At 35.7% G+C, this 19,968-nt stretch overlaps 18 non-coding genes across 18 annotated transcripts; all 18 read left to right on the top strand.

The window, feature by feature from the left end:
* The first annotated feature begins 473 nt into the window (after positions 1-473).
* Positions 474-592, top strand: LOC143060935 (5S ribosomal RNA). Its single transcript, XR_012974195.1, has one exon. It is a non-coding gene; the product is annotated as a 5S ribosomal RNA (ribosomal RNA).
* Positions 593-734: 142 nt separating this feature from the next.
* LOC143060934 (5S ribosomal RNA) lies at positions 735-853 on the top strand. Its single transcript, XR_012974194.1, has one exon. It is a non-coding gene; the product is annotated as a 5S ribosomal RNA (ribosomal RNA).
* A 1,990-nt stretch (positions 854-2,843) lies between these two features.
* LOC143060933 (5S ribosomal RNA) lies at positions 2,844-2,962 on the top strand. Its single transcript, XR_012974193.1, has one exon. It is a non-coding gene; the product is annotated as a 5S ribosomal RNA (ribosomal RNA).
* A 142-nt stretch (positions 2,963-3,104) lies between these two features.
* On the top strand, positions 3,105-3,223 carry LOC143060931 (5S ribosomal RNA). Its single transcript, XR_012974191.1, has one exon. It is a non-coding gene; the product is annotated as a 5S ribosomal RNA (ribosomal RNA).
* A 1,989-nt stretch (positions 3,224-5,212) lies between these two features.
* LOC143060930 (5S ribosomal RNA) lies at positions 5,213-5,331 on the top strand. Its single transcript, XR_012974190.1, has one exon. It is a non-coding gene; the product is annotated as a 5S ribosomal RNA (ribosomal RNA).
* Positions 5,332-5,473: 142 nt separating this feature from the next.
* On the top strand, positions 5,474-5,592 carry LOC143060929 (5S ribosomal RNA). The gene has a single exon (XR_012974189.1). It is a non-coding gene; the product is annotated as a 5S ribosomal RNA (ribosomal RNA).
* Positions 5,593-7,583: 1,991 nt separating this feature from the next.
* Positions 7,584-7,702, top strand: LOC143060928 (5S ribosomal RNA). The gene has a single exon (XR_012974188.1). It is a non-coding gene; the product is annotated as a 5S ribosomal RNA (ribosomal RNA).
* Positions 7,703-7,844: 142 nt separating this feature from the next.
* On the top strand, positions 7,845-7,963 carry LOC143060926 (5S ribosomal RNA). Its single transcript, XR_012974187.1, has one exon. It is a non-coding gene; the product is annotated as a 5S ribosomal RNA (ribosomal RNA).
* A 1,990-nt stretch (positions 7,964-9,953) lies between these two features.
* Positions 9,954-10,072, top strand: LOC143060925 (5S ribosomal RNA). Its single transcript, XR_012974186.1, has one exon. It is a non-coding gene; the product is annotated as a 5S ribosomal RNA (ribosomal RNA).
* Positions 10,073-10,214: 142 nt separating this feature from the next.
* Positions 10,215-10,333, top strand: LOC143060924 (5S ribosomal RNA). The gene has a single exon (XR_012974185.1). It is a non-coding gene; the product is annotated as a 5S ribosomal RNA (ribosomal RNA).
* A 1,990-nt stretch (positions 10,334-12,323) lies between these two features.
* Positions 12,324-12,442, top strand: LOC143060923 (5S ribosomal RNA). The gene has a single exon (XR_012974184.1). It is a non-coding gene; the product is annotated as a 5S ribosomal RNA (ribosomal RNA).
* A 142-nt stretch (positions 12,443-12,584) lies between these two features.
* On the top strand, positions 12,585-12,703 carry LOC143060922 (5S ribosomal RNA). The gene has a single exon (XR_012974183.1). It is a non-coding gene; the product is annotated as a 5S ribosomal RNA (ribosomal RNA).
* A 1,990-nt stretch (positions 12,704-14,693) lies between these two features.
* On the top strand, positions 14,694-14,812 carry LOC143060921 (5S ribosomal RNA). Its single transcript, XR_012974182.1, has one exon. It is a non-coding gene; the product is annotated as a 5S ribosomal RNA (ribosomal RNA).
* A 142-nt stretch (positions 14,813-14,954) lies between these two features.
* LOC143060919 (5S ribosomal RNA) lies at positions 14,955-15,073 on the top strand. The gene has a single exon (XR_012974180.1). It is a non-coding gene; the product is annotated as a 5S ribosomal RNA (ribosomal RNA).
* A 1,990-nt stretch (positions 15,074-17,063) lies between these two features.
* On the top strand, positions 17,064-17,182 carry LOC143060918 (5S ribosomal RNA). Its single transcript, XR_012974179.1, has one exon. It is a non-coding gene; the product is annotated as a 5S ribosomal RNA (ribosomal RNA).
* A 142-nt stretch (positions 17,183-17,324) lies between these two features.
* LOC143060917 (5S ribosomal RNA) lies at positions 17,325-17,443 on the top strand. Its single transcript, XR_012974178.1, has one exon. It is a non-coding gene; the product is annotated as a 5S ribosomal RNA (ribosomal RNA).
* A 1,990-nt stretch (positions 17,444-19,433) lies between these two features.
* LOC143060916 (5S ribosomal RNA) lies at positions 19,434-19,552 on the top strand. The gene has a single exon (XR_012974177.1). It is a non-coding gene; the product is annotated as a 5S ribosomal RNA (ribosomal RNA).
* A 142-nt stretch (positions 19,553-19,694) lies between these two features.
* LOC143060915 (5S ribosomal RNA) lies at positions 19,695-19,813 on the top strand. Its single transcript, XR_012974176.1, has one exon. It is a non-coding gene; the product is annotated as a 5S ribosomal RNA (ribosomal RNA).
* The last annotated feature ends 155 nt before the right edge of the window (positions 19,814-19,968 follow it).

Genomic DNA, 19,968 nt, shown 5'->3' with positions numbered 1-19,968 from the left:
AGCAAAGAAACCAGCTGCAAAGAAACCTGCTGCAAAACCTGCTGCCAAATCTGCAAAGAAAGCCACAAAATCTCCCAAGAAGACAAAGGCTGCAGCTAAACCAAAGAAGGCAAAGACACCAAAGAAGAAGTAAATGAAGGAAGCATCATGATGCTTTTAAAGCTTAAACAGCCCTTTTAAGGGCTACCAAATTTTTTCAAAAAGAGTCTGAAATTGTTGCATGGTATTAGTCACAAATAAAATATAGCTTGTCCCATATTCTAAATCTCTCTTTCTTCTCTGCAATTTTTTTTACTATAAAGTCCATGTGTACTTGCTAAATTTTACTATCTTCCACTCTGGATCGTGCAGTAAGTATTTAGTTTTGCTTCTATCTTAAACCTGAAAAAAATCTTTTTTTTATACAAATTCTAGATCTGTTCAAAATTGCTTTACTTCCTAACTTTATATATCAAAAATTTTAACACTTCTGTGTCTACGACCATATCACGTTGAAAACACCGGTTCTCGTCCGATCACCGAAGTTAAGCAACGTCGAGCCCGGTTAGTACTTGGATGGGTGACCGCCTGGGAATACCGGGTGTTGTAGACATTTTTTGTACCTATAATTTTGAATTTCTACCAAACATATTATTATTGTAAAGTTTTGCTTCTGAAAAAAATCTATTTTATATAAATTTTGTTCAAAAATGCTACTACCTAACCTTATATATCAAAAACATTAACACTTCTGTGTCTACGACCATATCACGTTGAAAACACCGGTTCTCGTCCGATCACCGAAGTTAAGCAACGTCGAGCCCGGTTAGTACTTGGATGGGTGACCGCCTGGGAATACCGGGTGTTGTAGACATTTTTTTTTACTTACAATTTTGCATTCCTACCAAACATAATTGTTGTATGATTTTTTTTAACTAATTTACTTGGATGTAATATTCAACATATCTAGCTATCAATGAATGAAGAAAACAGAAAATAAATCATTCATAAATTTATTTATTTTTCAATACCCATCTGCATGGTGAAATATTTTTACGTGAAATACATGCAAGTCAAGTTAGATACACTTAAGAATTCCACTCCTTCCACATGCATGTGGCTACATATATTTCTTTTTTTAAATTAGGTCTCGTAAAGGTCGTCTGTGATAATATGGTATCCGCCATTTGTCGTCATTTGAAATCGCCTCTTTTTTTTACCAGGGCTTATATGATTCACTATTTTTCTGAAAGGATTCTGATCAGCAAAAAAAAAATCATTATAGCAAAAACAAATAATAAACAATAAATACTAATTATATCTTGTAAAGTTCTAGTAAAAAATTCGAATATTTGAAACGTCTTTCATCTCGGTCAAGGAAGTCCCGGTTTCGAAGTTTGCCATCTTTGTGTGCTTTCATATCGAAGGCAAAATCTAAATTTCTGGGAAGTCTCTTTATTTCTACGTATATCTGAAAGCAAAAACATATAAAGAAATGATTTTACTACAAATGTATATCAGTTTTACGGCACAATCTAGTTTTTGTGAAATAATACAACACGTTTTCTGAGGAAGAATCGCACGAGAGAAATTGACAAGTTGTACATTAATCGTTAATATTTCTTCACTCGTGGTATTTTGTTTAATTCTTATGACATATTCTGAAAGAAAAATTCCTGCTGAAGATTTTCGTGTATGATTTATATATCAAAAAGTACAATTTATTTGAAACAAATGATTAAAACTTGTCGAACAAGCACACAGATTTTCTTGTCGATCTGTTTGAATTAGATTGTCATGAAAGTTTAAGGGTGCTCTCGTCGAGGTCCGCGTTAGATAGATAATTACACTCTGTGTCAGTGCGAATTGCATATCATTGTAATCTGTCGTTCATTCGCACACATCGTTCAACAACCAAAGCCGCAAAATGTCAGACGCACCAGCACCAGTAGTAAAGACCCCAGCTAAGTCACCAAAGAAGAAAGCTGCAGCTAAACCAAAGAAAGTAGCTACTCATCCAAAATACAGCGAGATGGTCGGAAAGGCTATATCTGCTTTGAAAGAGCGTGGAGGCTCCAGCCGTCAAGCCATCCTTAAGTATATCTTAGCAAACTTCAGCGTTGGTAGCGATGCAAAAACAGTCAACACTCACTTGAAGTTAGCTCTGAAATCAGGAGTGAAGAGCAATAGCTTGAAACAGTCGAAGGGTACCGGCGCTTCTGGAAGCTTTAAGATTGGGGAAGTGGCTAAACCAGCTAAGAAACCAGCAAAGAAAGTAGTTAAACCTAAAGCCGCCAAGCCAAAGAAGGCAAAGACACCTACCAAAAAGACTGCCGCAAAGAAACCTGCAGCAAAGAAACCAGCAGGTGAAAAGAAAGCAGCTAAACCAAAAGCAAAGAAACCAGCTGCAAAGAAACCTGCTGCAAAACCTGCTGCCAAATCTGCAAAGAAAGCCACAAAATCTCCCAAGAAGACAAAGGCTGCAGCTAAACCAAAGAAGGCAAAGACACCAAAGAAGAAGTAAATGAAGGAAGCATCATGATGCTTTTAAAGCTTAAACAGCCCTTTTAAGGGCTACCAAATTTTTTCAAAAAGAGTCTGAAATTGTTGCATGGTATTAGTCACAAATAAAATATAGCTTGTCCCATATTCTAAATCTCTCTTTCTTCTCTGCAATTTTTTTTACTATAAAGTCCATGTGTACTTGCTAAATTTTACTATCTTCCACTCTGGATCGTGCAGTAAGTATTTAGTTTTGCTTCTATCTTAAACCTGAAAAAAATCTTTTTTTTATACAAATTCTAGATCTGTTCAAAATTGCTTTACTTCCTAACTTTATATATCAAAAATTTTAACACTTCTGTGTCTACGACCATATCACGTTGAAAACACCGGTTCTCGTCCGATCACCGAAGTTAAGCAACGTCGAGCCCGGTTAGTACTTGGATGGGTGACCGCCTGGGAATACCGGGTGTTGTAGACATTTTTTGTACCTATAATTTTGAATTTCTACCAAACATATTATTATTGTAAAGTTTTGCTTCTGAAAAAAATCTATTTTATATAAATTTTGTTCAAAAATGCTACTACCTAACCTTATATATCAAAAACATTAACACTTCTGTGTCTACGACCATATCACGTTGAAAACACCGGTTCTCGTCCGATCACCGAAGTTAAGCAACGTCGAGCCCGGTTAGTACTTGGATGGGTGACCGCCTGGGAATACCGGGTGTTGTAGACATTTTTTTTTACTTACAATTTTGCATTCCTACCAAACATAATTGTTGTATGATTTTTTTTAACTAATTTACTTGGATGTAATATTCAACATATCTAGCTATCAATGAATGAAGAAAACAGAAAATAAATCATTCATAAATTTATTTATTTTTCAATACCCATCTGCATGGTGAAATATTTTTACGTGAAATACATGCAAGTCAAGTTAGATACACTTAAGAATTCCACTCCTTCCACATGCATGTGGCTACATATATTTCTTTTTTTAAATTAGGTCTCGTAAAGGTCGTCTGTGATAATATGGTATCCGCCATTTGTCGTCATTTGAAATCGCCTCTTTTTTTTACCAGGGCTTATATGATTCACTATTTTTCTGAAAGGATTCTGATCAGCAAAAAAAAAATCATTATAGCAAAAACAAATAATAAACAATAAATACTAATTATATCTTGTAAAGTTCTAGTAAAAAATTCGAATATTTGAAACGTCTTTCATCTCGGTCAAGGAAGTCCCGGTTTCGAAGTTTGCCATCTTTGTGTGCTTTCATATCGAAGGCAAAATCTAAATTTCTGGGAAGTCTCTTTATTTCTACGTATATCTGAAAGCAAAAACATATAAAGAAATGATTTTACTACAAATGTATATCAGTTTTACGGCACAATCTAGTTTTTGTGAAATAATACAACACGTTTTCTGAGGAAGAATCGCACGGAGAAATTGACAAGTTGTACATTAATCGTTAATATTTCTTCACTCGTGGTATTTTGTTTAATTCTTATGACATATTCTGAAAGAAAAATTCCTGCTGAAGATTTTCGTGTATGATTTATATATCAAAAAGTACAATTTATTTGAAACAAATGATTAAAACTTGTCGAACAAGCACACAGATTTTCTTGTCGATCTGTTTGAATTAGATTGTCATGAAAGTTTAAGGGTGCTCTCGTCGAGGTCCGCGTTAGATAGATAATTACACTCTGTGTCAGTGCGAATTGCATATCATTGTAATCTGTCGTTCATTCGCACACATCGTTCAACAACCAAAGCCGCAAAATGTCAGACGCACCAGCACCAGTAGTAAAGACCCCAGCTAAGTCACCAAAGAAGAAAGCTGCAGCTAAACCAAAGAAAGTAGCTACTCATCCAAAATACAGCGAGATGGTCGGAAAGGCTATATCTGCTTTGAAAGAGCGTGGAGGCTCCAGCCGTCAAGCCATCCTTAAGTATATCTTAGCAAACTTCAGCGTTGGTAGCGATGCAAAAACAGTCAACACTCACTTGAAGTTAGCTCTGAAATCAGGAGTGAAGAGCAATAGCTTGAAACAGTCGAAGGGTACCGGCGCTTCTGGAAGCTTTAAGATTGGGGAAGTGGCTAAACCAGCTAAGAAACCAGCAAAGAAAGTAGTTAAACCTAAAGCCGCCAAGCCAAAGAAGGCAAAGACACCTACCAAAAAGACTGCCGCAAAGAAACCTGCAGCAAAGAAACCAGCAGGTGAAAAGAAAGCAGCTAAACCAAAAGCAAAGAAACCAGCTGCAAAGAAACCTGCTGCAAAACCTGCTGCCAAATCTGCAAAGAAAGCCACAAAATCTCCCAAGAAGACAAAGGCTGCAGCTAAACCAAAGAAGGCAAAGACACCAAAGAAGAAGTAAATGAAGGAAGCATCATGATGCTTTTAAAGCTTAAACAGCCCTTTTAAGGGCTACCAAATTTTTTCAAAAAGAGTCTGAAATTGTTGCATGGTATTAGTCACAAATAAAATATAGCTTGTCCCATATTCTAAATCTCTCTTTCTTCTCTGCAATTTTTTTTACTATAAAGTCCATGTGTACTTGCTAAATTTTACTATCTTCCACTCTGGATCGTGCAGTAAGTATTTAGTTTTGCTTCTATCTTAAACCTGAAAAAAATCTTTTTTTTATACAAATTCTAGATCTGTTCAAAATTGCTTTACTTCCTAACTTTATATATCAAAAATTTTAACACTTCTGTGTCTACGACCATATCACGTTGAAAACACCGGTTCTCGTCCGATCACCGAAGTTAAGCAACGTCGAGCCCGGTTAGTACTTGGATGGGTGACCGCCTGGGAATACCGGGTGTTGTAGACATTTTTTGTACCTATAATTTTGAATTTCTACCAAACATATTATTATTGTAAAGTTTTGCTTCTGAAAAAAATCTATTTTATATAAATTTTGTTCAAAAATGCTACTACCTAACCTTATATATCAAAAACATTAACACTTCTGTGTCTACGACCATATCACGTTGAAAACACCGGTTCTCGTCCGATCACCGAAGTTAAGCAACGTCGAGCCCGGTTAGTACTTGGATGGGTGACCGCCTGGGAATACCGGGTGTTGTAGACATTTTTTTTTACTTACAATTTTGCATTTCCTACCAAACATAATTGTTGTATGATTTTTTTTAACTAATTTACTTGGATGTAATATTCAACATATCTAGCTATCAATGAATGAAGAAAACAGAAAATAAATCATTCATAAATTTATTTATTTTTCAATACCCATCTGCATGGTGAAATATTTTTACGTGAAATACATGCAAGTCAAGTTAGATACACTTAAGAATTCCACTCCTTCCACATGCATGTGGCTACATATATTTCTTTTTTTAAATTAGGTCTCGTAAAGGTCGTCTGTGATAATATGGTATCCGCCATTTGTCGTCATTTGAAATCGCCTCTTTTTTTTACCAGGGCTTATATGATTCACTATTTTTCTGAAAGGATTCTGATCAGCAAAAAAAAAATCATTATAGCAAAAACAAATAATAAACAATAAATACTAATTATATCTTGTAAAGTTCTAGTAAAAAATTCGAATATTTGAAACGTCTTTCATCTCGGTCAAGGAAGTCCCCGGTTTCGAAGTTTGCCATCTTTGTGTGCTTCATATCGAAGGCAAAATCTAAATTTCTGGGAAGTCTCTTTATTTCTACGTATATCTGAAAGCAAAAACATATAAAGAAATGATTTTACTACAAATGTATATCAGTTTTACGGCACAATCTAGTTTTTGTGAAATAATACAACACGTTTTCTGAGGAAGAATCGCACGAGAGAAATTGACAAGTTGTACATTAATCGTTAATATTTCTTCACTCGTGGTATTTTGTTTAATTCTTATGACATATTCTGAAAGAAAAATTCCTGCTGAAGATTTTCGTGTATGATTTATATATCAAAAAGTACAATTTATTTGAAACAAATGATTAAAACTTGTCGAACAAGCACACAGATTTTCTTGTCGATCTGTTTGAATTAGATTGTCATGAAAGTTTAAGGGTGCTCTCGTCGAGGTCCGCGTTAGATAGATAATTACACTCTGTGTCAGTGCGAATTGCATATCATTGTAATCTGTCGTTCATTCGCACACATCGTTCAACAACCAAAGCCGCAAAATGTCAGACGCACCAGCACCAGTAGTAAAGACCCCAGCTAAGTCACCAAAGAAGAAAGCTGCAGCTAAACCAAAGAAAGTAGCTACTCATCCAAAATACAGCGAGATGGTCGGAAAGGCTATATCTGCTTTGAAAGAGCGTGGAGGCTCCAGCCGTCAAGCCATCCTTAAGTATATCTTAGCAAACTTCAGCGTTGGTAGCGATGCAAAAACAGTCAACACTCACTTGAAGTTAGCTCTGAAATCAGGAGTGAAGAGCAATAGCTTGAAACAGTCGAAGGGTACCGGCGCTTCTGGAAGCTTTAAGATTGGGGAAGTGGCTAAACCAGCTAAGAAACCAGCAAAGAAAGTAGTTAAACCTAAAGCCGCCAAGCCAAAGAAGGCAAAGACACCTACCAAAAAGACTGCCGCAAAGAAACCTGCAGCAAAGAAACCAGCAGGTGAAAAGAAAGCAGCTAAACCAAAAGCAAAGAAACCAGCTGCAAAGAAACCTGCTGCAAAACCTGCTGCCAAATCTGCAAAGAAAGCCACAAAATCTCCCAAGAAGACAAAGGCTGCAGCTAAACCAAAGAAGGCAAAGACACCAAAGAAGAAGTAAATGAAGGAAGCATCATGATGCTTTTAAAGCTTAAACAGCCCTTTTAAGGGCTACCAAATTTTTTCAAAAAGAGTCTGAAATTGTTGCATGGTATTAGTCACAAATAAAATATAGCTTGTCCCATATTCTAAATCTCTCTTTCTTCTCTGCAATTTTTTTTACTATAAAGTCCATGTGTACTTGCTAAATTTTACTATCTTCCACTCTGGATCGTGCAGTAAGTATTTAGTTTTGCTTCTATCTTAAACCTGAAAAAAATCTTTTTTTTATACAAATTCTAGATCTGTTCAAAATTGCTTTACTTCCTAACTTTATATATCAAAAATTTTAACACTTCTGTGTCTACGACCATATCACGTTGAAAACACCGGTTCTCGTCCGATCACCGAAGTTAAGCAACGTCGAGCCCGGTTAGTACTTGGATGGGTGACCGCCTGGGAATACCGGGTGTTGTAGACATTTTTTGTACCTATAATTTTGAATTTCTACCAAACATATTATTATTGTAAAGTTTTGCTTCTGAAAAAAATCTATTTTATATAAATTTTGTTCAAAAATGCTACTACCTAACCTTATATATCAAAAACATTAACACTTCTGTGTCTACGACCATATCACGTTGAAAACACCGGTTCTCGTCCGATCACCGAAGTTAAGCAACGTCGAGCCCGGTTAGTACTTGGATGGGTGACCGCCTGGGAATACCGGGTGTTGTAGACATTTTTTTTTACTTACAATTTTGCATTCCTACCAAACATAATTGTTGTATGATTTTTTTTAACTAATTTACTTGGATGTAATATTCAACATATCTAGCTATCAATGAATGAAGAAAACAGAAAATAAATCATTCATAAATTTATTTATTTTTCAATACCCATCTGCATGGTGAAATATTTTTACGTGAAATACATGCAAGTCAAGTTAGATACACTTAAGAATTCCACTCCTTCCACATGCATGTGGCTACATATATTTCTTTTTTTAAATTAGGTCTCGTAAAGGTCGTCTGTGATAATATGGTATCCGCCATTTGTCGTCATTTGAAATCGCCTCTTTTTTTTACCAGGGCTTATATGATTCACTATTTTTCTGAAAGGATTCTGATCAGCAAAAAAAAAATCATTATAGCAAAAACAAATAATAAACAATAAATACTAATTATATCTTGTAAAGTTCTAGTAAAAAATTCGAATATTTGAAACGTCTTTCATCTCGGTCAAGGAAGTCCCGGTTTCGAAGTTTGCCATCTTTGTGTGCTTTCATATCGAAGGCAAAATCTAAATTTCTGGGAAGTCTCTTTATTTCTACGTATATCTGAAAGCAAAAACATATAAAGAAATGATTTTACTACAAATGTATATCAGTTTTACGGCACAATCTAGTTTTTGTGAAATAATACAACACGTTTTCTGAGGAAGAATCGCACGAGAGAAATTGACAAGTTGTACATTAATCGTTAATATTTCTTCACTCGTGGTATTTTGTTTAATTCTTATGACATATTCTGAAAGAAAAATTCCTGCTGAAGATTTTCGTGTATGATTTATATATCAAAAAGTACAATTTATTTGAAACAAATGATTAAAACTTGTCGAACAAGCACACAGATTTTCTTGTCGATCTGTTTGAATTAGATTGTCATGAAAGTTTAAGGGTGCTCTCGTCGAGGTCCGCGTTAGATAGATAATTACACTCTGTGTCAGTGCGAATTGCATATCATTGTAATCTGTCGTTCATTCGCACACATCGTTCAACAACCAAAGCCGCAAAATGTCAGACGCACCAGCACCAGTAGTAAAGACCCCAGCTAAGTCACCAAAGAAGAAAGCTGCAGCTAAACCAAAGAAAGTAGCTACTCATCCAAAATACAGCGAGATGGTCGGAAAGGCTATATCTGCTTTGAAAGAGCGTGGAGGCTCCAGCCGTCAAGCCATCCTTAAGTATATCTTAGCAAACTTCAGCGTTGGTAGCGATGCAAAAACAGTCAACACTCACTTGAAGTTAGCTCTGAAATCAGGAGTGAAGAGCAATAGCTTGAAACAGTCGAAGGGTACCGGCGCTTCTGGAAGCTTTAAGATTGGGGAAGTGGCTAAACCAGCTAAGAAACCAGCAAAGAAAGTAGTTAAACCTAAAGCCGCCAAGCCAAAGAAGGCAAAGACACCTACCAAAAAGACTGCCGCAAAGAAACCTGCAGCAAAGAAACCAGCAGGTGAAAAGAAAGCAGCTAAACCAAAAGCAAAGAAACCAGCTGCAAAGAAACCTGCTGCAAAACCTGCTGCCAAATCTGCAAAGAAAGCCACAAAATCTCCCAAGAAGACAAAGGCTGCAGCTAAACCAAAGAAGGCAAAGACACCAAAGAAGAAGTAAATGAAGGAAGCATCATGATGCTTTTAAAGCTTAAACAGCCCTTTTAAGGGCTACCAAATTTTTTCAAAAAGAGTCTGAAATTGTTGCATGGTATTAGTCACAAATAAAATATAGCTTGTCCCATATTCTAAATCTCTCTTTCTTCTCTGCAATTTTTTTTACTATAAAGTCCATGTGTACTTGCTAAATTTTACTATCTTCCACTCTGGATCGTGCAGTAAGTATTTAGTTTTGCTTCTATCTTAAACCTGAAAAAAATCTTTTTTTTATACAAATTCTAGATCTGTTCAAAATTGCTTTACTTCCTAACTTTATATATCAAAAATTTTAACACTTCTGTGTCTACGACCATATCACGTTGAAAACACCGGTTCTCGTCCGATCACCGAAGTTAAGCAACGTCGAGCCCGGTTAGTACTTGGATGGGTGACCGCCTGGGAATACCGGGTGTTGTAGACATTTTTTGTACCTATAATTTTGAATTTCTACCAAACATATTATTATTGTAAAGTTTTGCTTCTGAAAAAAATCTATTTTATATAAATTTTGTTCAAAAATGCTACTACCTAACCTTATATATCAAAAACATTAACACTTCTGTGTCTACGACCATATCACGTTGAAAACACCGGTTCTCGTCCGATCACCGAAGTTAAGCAACGTCGAGCCCGGTTAGTACTTGGATGGGTGACCGCCTGGGAATACCGGGTGTTGTAGACATTTTTTTTTACTTACAATTTTGCATTCCTACCAAACATAATTGTTGTATGATTTTTTTTAACTAATTTACTTGGATGTAATATTCAACATATCTAGCTATCAATGAATGAAGAAAACAGAAAATAAATCATTCATAAATTTATTTATTTTTCAATACCCATCTGCATGGTGAAATATTTTTACGTGAAATACATGCAAGTCAAGTTAGATACACTTAAGAATTCCACTCCTTCCACATGCATGTGGCTACATATATTTCTTTTTTTAAATTAGGTCTCGTAAAGGTCGTCTGTGATAATATGGTATCCGCCATTTGTCGTCATTTGAAATCGCCTCTTTTTTTTACCAGGGCTTATATGATTCACTATTTTTCTGAAAGGATTCTGATCAGCAAAAAAAAAATCATTATAGCAAAAACAAATAATAAACAATAAATACTAATTATATCTTGTAAAGTTCTAGTAAAAAATTCGAATATTTGAAACGTCTTTCATCTCGGTCAAGGAAGTCCCGGTTTCGAAGTTTGCCATCTTTGTGTGCTTTCATATCGAAGGCAAAATCTAAATTTCTGGGAAGTCTCTTTATTTCTACGTATATCTGAAAGCAAAAACATATAAAGAAATGATTTTACTACAAATGTATATCAGTTTTACGGCACAATCTAGTTTTTGTGAAATAATACAACACGTTTTCTGAGGAAGAATCGCACGAGAGAAATTGACAAGTTGTACATTAATCGTTAATATTTCTTCACTCGTGGTATTTTGTTTAATTCTTATGACATATTCTGAAAGAAAAATTCCTGCTGAAGATTTTCGTGTATGATTTATATATCAAAAAGTACAATTTATTTGAAACAAATGATTAAAACTTGTCGAACAAGCACACAGATTTTCTTGTCGATCTGTTTGAATTAGATTGTCATGAAAGTTTAAGGGTGCTCTCGTCGAGGTCCGCGTTAGATAGATAATTACACTCTGTGTCAGTGCGAATTGCATATCATTGTAATCTGTCGTTCATTCGCACACATCGTTCAACAACCAAAGCCGCAAAATGTCAGACGCACCAGCACCAGTAGTAAAGACCCCAGCTAAGTCACCAAAGAAGAAAGCTGCAGCTAAACCAAAGAAAGTAGCTACTCATCCAAAATACAGCGAGATGGTCGGAAAGGCTATATCTGCTTTGAAAGAGCGTGGAGGCTCCAGCCGTCAAGCCATCCTTAAGTATATCTTAGCAAACTTCAGCGTTGGTAGCGATGCAAAAACAGTCAACACTCACTTGAAGTTAGCTCTGAAATCAGGAGTGAAGAGCAATAGCTTGAAACAGTCGAAGGGTACCGGCGCTTCTGGAAGCTTTAAGATTGGGGAAGTGGCTAAACCAGCTAAGAAACCAGCAAAGAAAGTAGTTAAACCTAAAGCCGCCAAGCCAAAGAAGGCAAAGACACCTACCAAAAAGACTGCCGCAAAGAAACCTGCAGCAAAGAAACCAGCAGGTGAAAAGAAAGCAGCTAAACCAAAAGCAAAGAAACCAGCTGCAAAGAAACCTGCTGCAAAACCTGCTGCCAAATCTGCAAAGAAAGCCACAAAATCTCCCAAGAAGACAAAGGCTGCAGCTAAACCAAAGAAGGCAAAGACACCAAAGAAGAAGTAAATGAAGGAAGCATCATGATGCTTTTAAAGCTTAAACAGCCCTTTTAAGGGCTACCAAATTTTTTCAAAAAGAGTCTGAAATTGTTGCATGGTATTAGTCACAAATAAAATATAGCTTGTCCCATATTCTAAATCTCTCTTTCTTCTCTGCAATTTTTTTTACTATAAAGTCCATGTGTACTTGCTAAATTTTACTATCTTCCACTCTGGATCGTGCAGTAAGTATTTAGTTTTGCTTCTATCTTAAACCTGAAAAAAATCTTTTTTTTATACAAATTCTAGATCTGTTCAAAATTGCTTTACTTCCTAACTTTATATATCAAAAATTTTAACACTTCTGTGTCTACGACCATATCACGTTGAAAACACCGGTTCTCGTCCGATCACCGAAGTTAAGCAACGTCGAGCCCGGTTAGTACTTGGATGGGTGACCGCCTGGGAATACCGGGTGTTGTAGACATTTTTTGTACCTATAATTTTGAATTTCTACCAAACATATTATTATTGTAAAGTTTTGCTTCTGAAAAAAATCTATTTTATATAAATTTTGTTCAAAAATGCTACTACCTAACCTTATATATCAAAAACATTAACACTTCTGTGTCTACGACCATATCACGTTGAAAACACCGGTTCTCGTCCGATCACCGAAGTTAAGCAACGTCGAGCCCGGTTAGTACTTGGATGGGTGACCGCCTGGGAATACCGGGTGTTGTAGACATTTTTTTTTACTTACAATTTTGCATTCCTACCAAACATAATTGTTGTATGATTTTTTTTAACTAATTTACTTGGATGTAATATTCAACATATCTAGCTATCAATGAATGAAGAAAACAGAAAATAAATCATTCATAAATTTATTTATTTTTCAATACCCATCTGCATGGTGAAATATTTTTACGTGAAATACATGCAAGTCAAGTTAGATACACTTAAGAATTCCACTCCTTCCACATGCATGTGGCTACATATATTTCTTTTTTTAAATTAGGTCTCGTAAAGGTCGTCTGTGATAATATGGTATCCGCCATTTGTCGTCATTTGAAATCGCCTCTTTTTTTTACCAGGGCTTATATGATTCACTATTTTTCTGAAAGGATTCTGATCAGCAAAAAAAAAATCATTATAGCAAAAACAAATAATAAACAATAAATACTAATTATATCTTGTAAAGTTCTAGTAAAAAATTCGAATATTTGAAACGTCTTTCATCTCGGTCAAGGAAGTCCCGGTTTCGAAGTTTGCCATCTTTGTGTGCTTTCATATCGAAGGCAAAATCTAAATTTCTGGGAAGTCTCTTTATTTCTACGTATATCTGAAAGCAAAAACATATAAAGAAATGATTTTACTACAAATGTATATCAGTTTTACGGCACAATCTAGTTTTTGTGAAATAATACAACACGTTTTCTGAGGAAGAATCGCACGAGAGAAATTGACAAGTTGTACATTAATCGTTAATATTTCTTCACTCGTGGTATTTTGTTTAATTCTTATGACATATTCTGAAAGAAAAATTCCTGCTGAAGATTTTCGTGTATGATTTATATATCAAAAAGTACAATTTATTTGAAACAAATGATTAAAACTTGTCGAACAAGCACACAGATTTTCTTGTCGATCTGTTTGAATTAGATTGTCATGAAAGTTTAAGGGTGCTCTCGTCGAGGTCCGCGTTAGATAGATAATTACACTCTGTGTCAGTGCGAATTGCATATCATTGTAATCTGTCGTTCATTCGCACACATCGTTCAACAACCAAAGCCGCAAAATGTCAGACGCACCAGCACCAGTAGTAAAGACTCCAGCTAAGTCACCAAAGAAGAAAGCTGCAGCTAAACCAAAGAAAGTAGCTACTCATCCAAAATACAGCGAGATGGTCGGAAAGGCTATATCTGCTTTGAAAGAGCGTGGAGGCTCCAGCCGTCAAGCCATCCTTAAGTATATCTTAGCAAACTTCAGCGTTGGTAGCGATGCAAAAACAGTCAACACTCACTTGAAGTTAGCTCTGAAATCAGGAGTGAAGAGCAATAGCTTGAAACAGTCGAAGGGTACCGGCGCTTCTGGAAGCTTTAAGATTGGGGAAGTGGCTAAACCAGCTAAGAAACCAGCAAAGAAAGTAGTTAAACCTAAAGCCGCCAAGCCAAAGAAGGCAAAGACACCTACCAAAAAGACTGCCGCAAAGAAACCTGCAGCAAAGAAACCAGCAGGTGAAAAGAAAGCAGCTAAACCAAAAGCAAAGAAACCAGCTGCAAAGAAACCTGCTGCAAAACCTGCTGCCAAATCTGCAAAGAAAGCCACAAAATCTCCCAAGAAGACAAAGGCTGCAGCTAAACCAAAGAAGGCAAAGACACCAAAGAAGAAGTAAATGAAGGAAGCATCATGATGCTTTTAAAGCTTAAACAGCCCTTTTAAGGGCTACCAAATTTTTTCAAAAAGAGTCTGAAATTGTTGCATGGTATTAGTCACAAATAAAATATAGCTTGTCCCATATTCTAAATCTCTCTTTCTTCTCTGCAATTTTTTTTACTATAAAGTCCATGTGTACTTGCTAAATTTTACTATCTTCCACTCTGGATCGTGCAGTAAGTATTTAGTTTTGCTTCTATCTTAAACCTGAAAAAAATCTTTTTTTTATACAAATTCTAGATCTGTTCAAAATTGCTTTACTTCCTAACTTTATATATCAAAAATTTTAACACTTCTGTGTCTACGACCATATCACGTTGAAAACACCGGTTCTCGTCCGATCACCGAAGTTAAGCAACGTCGAGCCCGGTTAGTACTTGGATGGGTGACCGCCTGGGAATACCGGGTGTTGTAGACATTTTTTGTACCTATAATTTTGAATTTCTACCAAACATATTATTATTGTAAAGTTTTGCTTCTGAAAAAAATCTATTTTATATAAATTTTGTTCAAAAATGCTACTACCTAACCTTATATATCAAAAACATTAACACTTCTGTGTCTACGACCATATCACGTTGAAAACACCGGTTCTCGTCCGATCACCGAAGTTAAGCAACGTCGAGCCCGGTTAGTACTTGGATGGGTGACCGCCTGGGAATACCGGGTGTTGTAGACATTTTTTTTTACTTACAATTTTGCATTCCTACCAAACATAATTGTTGTATGATTTTTTTTAACTAATTTACTTGGATGTAATATTCAACATATCTAGCTATCAATGAATGAAGAAAACAGAAAATAAATCATTCATAAATTTATTTATTTTTCAATACCCATCTGCATGGTGAAATATTTTTACGTGAAATACATGCAAGTCAAGTTAGATACACTTAAGAATTCCACTCCTTCCACATGCATGTGGCTACATATATTTCTTTTTTTAAATTAGGTCTCGTAAAGGTCGTCTGTGATAATATGGTATCCGCCATTTGTCGTCATTTGAAATCGCCTCTTTTTTTTACCAGGGCTTATATGATTCACTATTTTTCTGAAAGGATTCTGATCAGCAAAAAAAAAATCATTATAGCAAAAACAAATAATAAACAATAAATACTAATTATATCTTGTAAAGTTCTAGTAAAAAATTCGAATATTTGAAACGTCTTTCATCTCGGTCAAGGAAGTCCCGGTTTCGAAGTTTGCCATCTTTGTGTGCTTTCATATCGAAGGCAAAATCTAAATTTCTGGGAAGTCTCTTTATTTCTACGTATATCTGAAAGCAAAAACATATAAAGAAATGATTTTACTACAAATGTATATCAGTTTTACGGCACAATCTAGTTTTTGTGAAATAATACAACACGTTTTCTGAGGAAGAATCGCACGAGAGAAATTGACAAGTTGTACATTAATCGTTAATATTTCTTCACTCGTGGTATTTTGTTTAATTCTTATGACATATTCTGAAAGAAAAATTCCTGCTGAAGATTTTCGTGTATGATTTATATATCAAAAAGTACAATTTATTTGAAACAAATGATTAAAACTTGTCGAACAAGCACACAGATTTTCTTGTCGATCTGTTTGAATTAGATTGTCATGAAAGTTTAAGGGTGCTCTCGTCGAGGTCCGCGTTAGATAGATAATTACACTCTGTGTCAGTGCGAATTGCATATCATTGTAATCTGTCGTTCATTCGCACACATCGTTCAACAACCAAAGCCGCAAAATGTCAGACGCACCAGCACCAGTAGTAAAGACCCCAGCTAAGTCACCAAAGAAGAAAGCTGCAGCTAAACCAAAGAAAGTAGCTACTCATCCAAAATACAGCGAGATGGTCGGAAAGGCTATATCTGCTTTGAAAGAGCGTGGAGGCTCCAGCCGTCAAGCCATCCTTAAGTATATCTTAGCAAACTTCAGCGTTGGTAGCGATGCAAAAACAGTCAACACTCACTTGAAGTTAGCTCTGAAATCAGGAGTGAAGAGCAATAGCTTGAAACAGTCGAAGGGTACCGGCGCTTCTGGAAGCTTTAAGATTGGGGAAGTGGCTAAACCAGCTAAGAAACCAGCAAAGAAAGTAGTTAAACCTAAAGCCGCCAAGCCAAAGAAGGCAAAGACACCTACCAAAAAGACTGCCGCAAAGAAACCTGCAGCAAAGAAACCAGCAGGTGAAAAGAAAGCAGCTAAACCAAAAGCAAAGAAACCAGCTGCAAAGAAACCTGCTGCAAAACCTGCTGCCAAATCTGCAAAGAAAGCCACAAAATCTCCCAAGAAGACAAAGGCTGCAGCTAAACCAAAGAAGGCAAAGACACCAAAGAAGAAGTAAATGAAGGAAGCATCATGATGCTTTTAAAGCTTAAACAGCCCTTTTAAGGGCTACCAAATTTTTTCAAAAAGAGTCTGAAATTGTTGCATGGTATTAGTCACAAATAAAATATAGCTTGTCCCATATTCTAAATCTCTCTTTCTTCTCTGCAATTTTTTTTACTATAAAGTCCATGTGTACTTGCTAAATTTTACTATCTTCCACTCTGGATCGTGCAGTAAGTATTTAGTTTTGCTTCTATCTTAAACCTGAAAAAAATCTTTTTTTTATACAAATTCTAGATCTGTTCAAAATTGCTTTACTTCCTAACTTTATATATCAAAAATTTTAACACTTCTGTGTCTACGACCATATCACGTTGAAAACACCGGTTCTCGTCCGATCACCGAAGTTAAGCAACGTCGAGCCCGGTTAGTACTTGGATGGGTGACCGCCTGGGAATACCGGGTGTTGTAGACATTTTTTGTACCTATAATTTTGAATTTCTACCAAACATATTATTATTGTAAAGTTTTGCTTCTGAAAAAAATCTATTTTATATAAATTTTGTTCAAAAATGCTACTACCTAACCTTATATATCAAAAACATTAACACTTCTGTGTCTACGACCATATCACGTTGAAAACACCGGTTCTCGTCCGATCACCGAAGTTAAGCAACGTCGAGCCCGGTTAGTACTTGGATGGGTGACCGCCTGGGAATACCGGGTGTTGTAGACATTTTTTTTTACTTACAATTTTGCATTCCTACCAAACATAATTGTTGTATGATTTTTTTTAACTAATTTACTTGGATGTAATATTCAACATATCTAGCTATCAATGAATGAAGAAAACAGAAAATAAATCATTCATAAATTTATTTATTTTTCAATACCCATCTGCATGGTGAAATATTTTTACGTGAAATACATGCAAGTCAAGTTAGATACACTTAAGAATTCCACTCCTTCCACATGCATGTGGCTACATATATTTCTTTTTTTAAATTAGGTCTCGTAAAGGTCGTCTGTGATAATATGGTATCCGCCATTTGTCGTCATTTGAAATCGCCTCTTTTTTTTACCAGGGCTTATATGATTCACTATTTTTCTGAAAGGATTCTGATCAGCAAAAAAAAAATCATTATAGCAAAAACAAATAATAAACAATAAATACTAATTATATCTTGTAAAGTTCTAGTAAAAAATTCGAATATTTGAAACGTCTTTCATCTCGGTCAAGGAAGTCCCGGTTTCGAAGTTTGCCATCTTTGTGTGCTTTCATATCGAAGGCAAAATCTAAATTTCTGGGAAGTCTCTTTATTTCTACGTATATCTGAAAGCAAAAACATATAAAGAAATGATTTTACTACAAATGTATATCAGTTTTACGGCACAATCTAGTTTTTGTGAAATAATACAACACGTTTTCTGAGGAAGAATCGCACGAGAGAAATTGACAAGTTGTACATTAATCGTTAATATTTCTTCACTCGTGGTATTTTGTTTAATTCTTATGACATATTCTGAAAGAAAAATTCCTGCTGAAGATTTTCGTGTATGATTTATATATCAAAAAGTACAATTTATTTGAAACAAATGATTAAAACTTGTCGAACAAGCACACAGATTTTCTTGTCGATCTGTTTGAATTAGATTGTCATGAAAGTTTAAGGGTGCTCTCGTCGAGGTCCGCGTTAGATAGATAATTACACTCTGTGTCAGTGCGAATTGCATATCATTGTAATCTGTCGTTCATTCGCACACATCGTTCAACAACCAAAGCCGCAAAATGTCAGACGCACCAGCACCAGTAGTAAAGACCCCAGCTAAGTCACCAAAGAAGAAAGCTGCAGCTAAACCAAAGAAAGTAGCTACTCATCCAAAATACAGCGAGATGGTCGGAAAGGCTATATCTGCTTTGAAAGAGCGTGGAGGCTCCAGCCGTCAAGCCATCCTTAAGTATATCTTAGCAAACTTCAGCGTTGGTAGCGATGCAAAAACAGTCAACACTCACTTGAAGTTAGCTCTGAAATCAGGAGTGAAGAGCAATAGCTTGAAACAGTCGAAGGGTACCGGCGCTTCTGGAAGCTTTAAGATTGGGGAAGTGGCTAAACCAGCTAAGAAACCAGCAAAGAAAGTAGTTAAACCTAAAGCCGCCAAGCCAAAGAAGGCAAAGACACCTACCAAAAAGACTGCCGCAAAGAAACCTGCAGCAAAGAAACCAGCAGGTGAAAAGAAAGCAGCTAAACCAAAAGCAAAGAAACCAGCTGCAAAGAAACCTGCTGCAAAACCTGCTGCCAAATCTGCAAAGAAAGCCACAAAATCTCCCAAGAAGACAAAGGCTGCAGCTAAACCAAAGAAGGCAAAGACACCAAAGAAGAAGTAAATGAAGGAAGCATCATGATGCTTTTAAAGCTTAAACAGCCCTTTTAAGGGCTACCAATTTTTTTCAAAAAGAGTCTGAAATTGTTGCATGGTATTAGTCACAAATAAAATATAGCTTGTCCCATATTCTAAATCTCTCTTTCTTCTCTGCAATTTTTTTTACTATAAAGTCCATGTGTACTTGCTAAATTTTACTATCTTCCACTCTGGATCGTGCAGTAAGTATTTAGTTTTGCTTCTATCTTAAACCTGAAAAAAATCTTTTTTTTATACAAATTCTAGATCTGTTCAAAATTGCTTTACTTCCTAACTTTATATATCAAAAATTTTAACACTTCTGTGTCTACGACCATATCACGTTGAAAACACCGGTTCTCGTCCGATCACCGAAGTTAAGCAACGTCGAGCCCGGTTAGTACTTGGATGGGTGACCGCCTGGGAATACCGGGTGTTGTAGACATTTTTTGTACCTATAATTTTGAATTTCTACCAAACATATTATTATTGTAAAGTTTTGCTTCTGAAAAAAATCTATTTTATATAAATTTTGTTCAAAAATGCTACTACCTAACCTTATATATCAAAAACATTAACACTTCTGTGTCTACGACCATATCACGTTGAAAACACCGGTTCTCGTCCGATCACCGAAGTTAAGCAACGTCGAGCCCGGTTAGTACTTGGATGGGTGACCGCCTGGGAATACCGGGTGTTGTAGACATTTTTTTTTACTTACAATTTTGCATTCCTACCAAACATAATTGTTGTATGATTTTTTTTAACTAATTTACTTGGATGTAATATTCAACATATCTAGCTATCAATGAATGAAGAAAACAGAAAATAAATCATTCATAAATTTATTTATTTTTCAAT

Source organism: Mytilus galloprovincialis, unplaced genomic scaffold (genome assembly GCF_965363235.1).
Source record: "Mytilus galloprovincialis unplaced genomic scaffold, xbMytGall1.hap1.1 HAP1_SCAFFOLD_193, whole genome shotgun sequence".
Taxonomy (NCBI): domain Eukaryota; kingdom Metazoa; phylum Mollusca; class Bivalvia; order Mytilida; family Mytilidae; genus Mytilus; species Mytilus galloprovincialis.
This window is presented reverse-complemented; position numbering and strand designations above follow the sequence as displayed.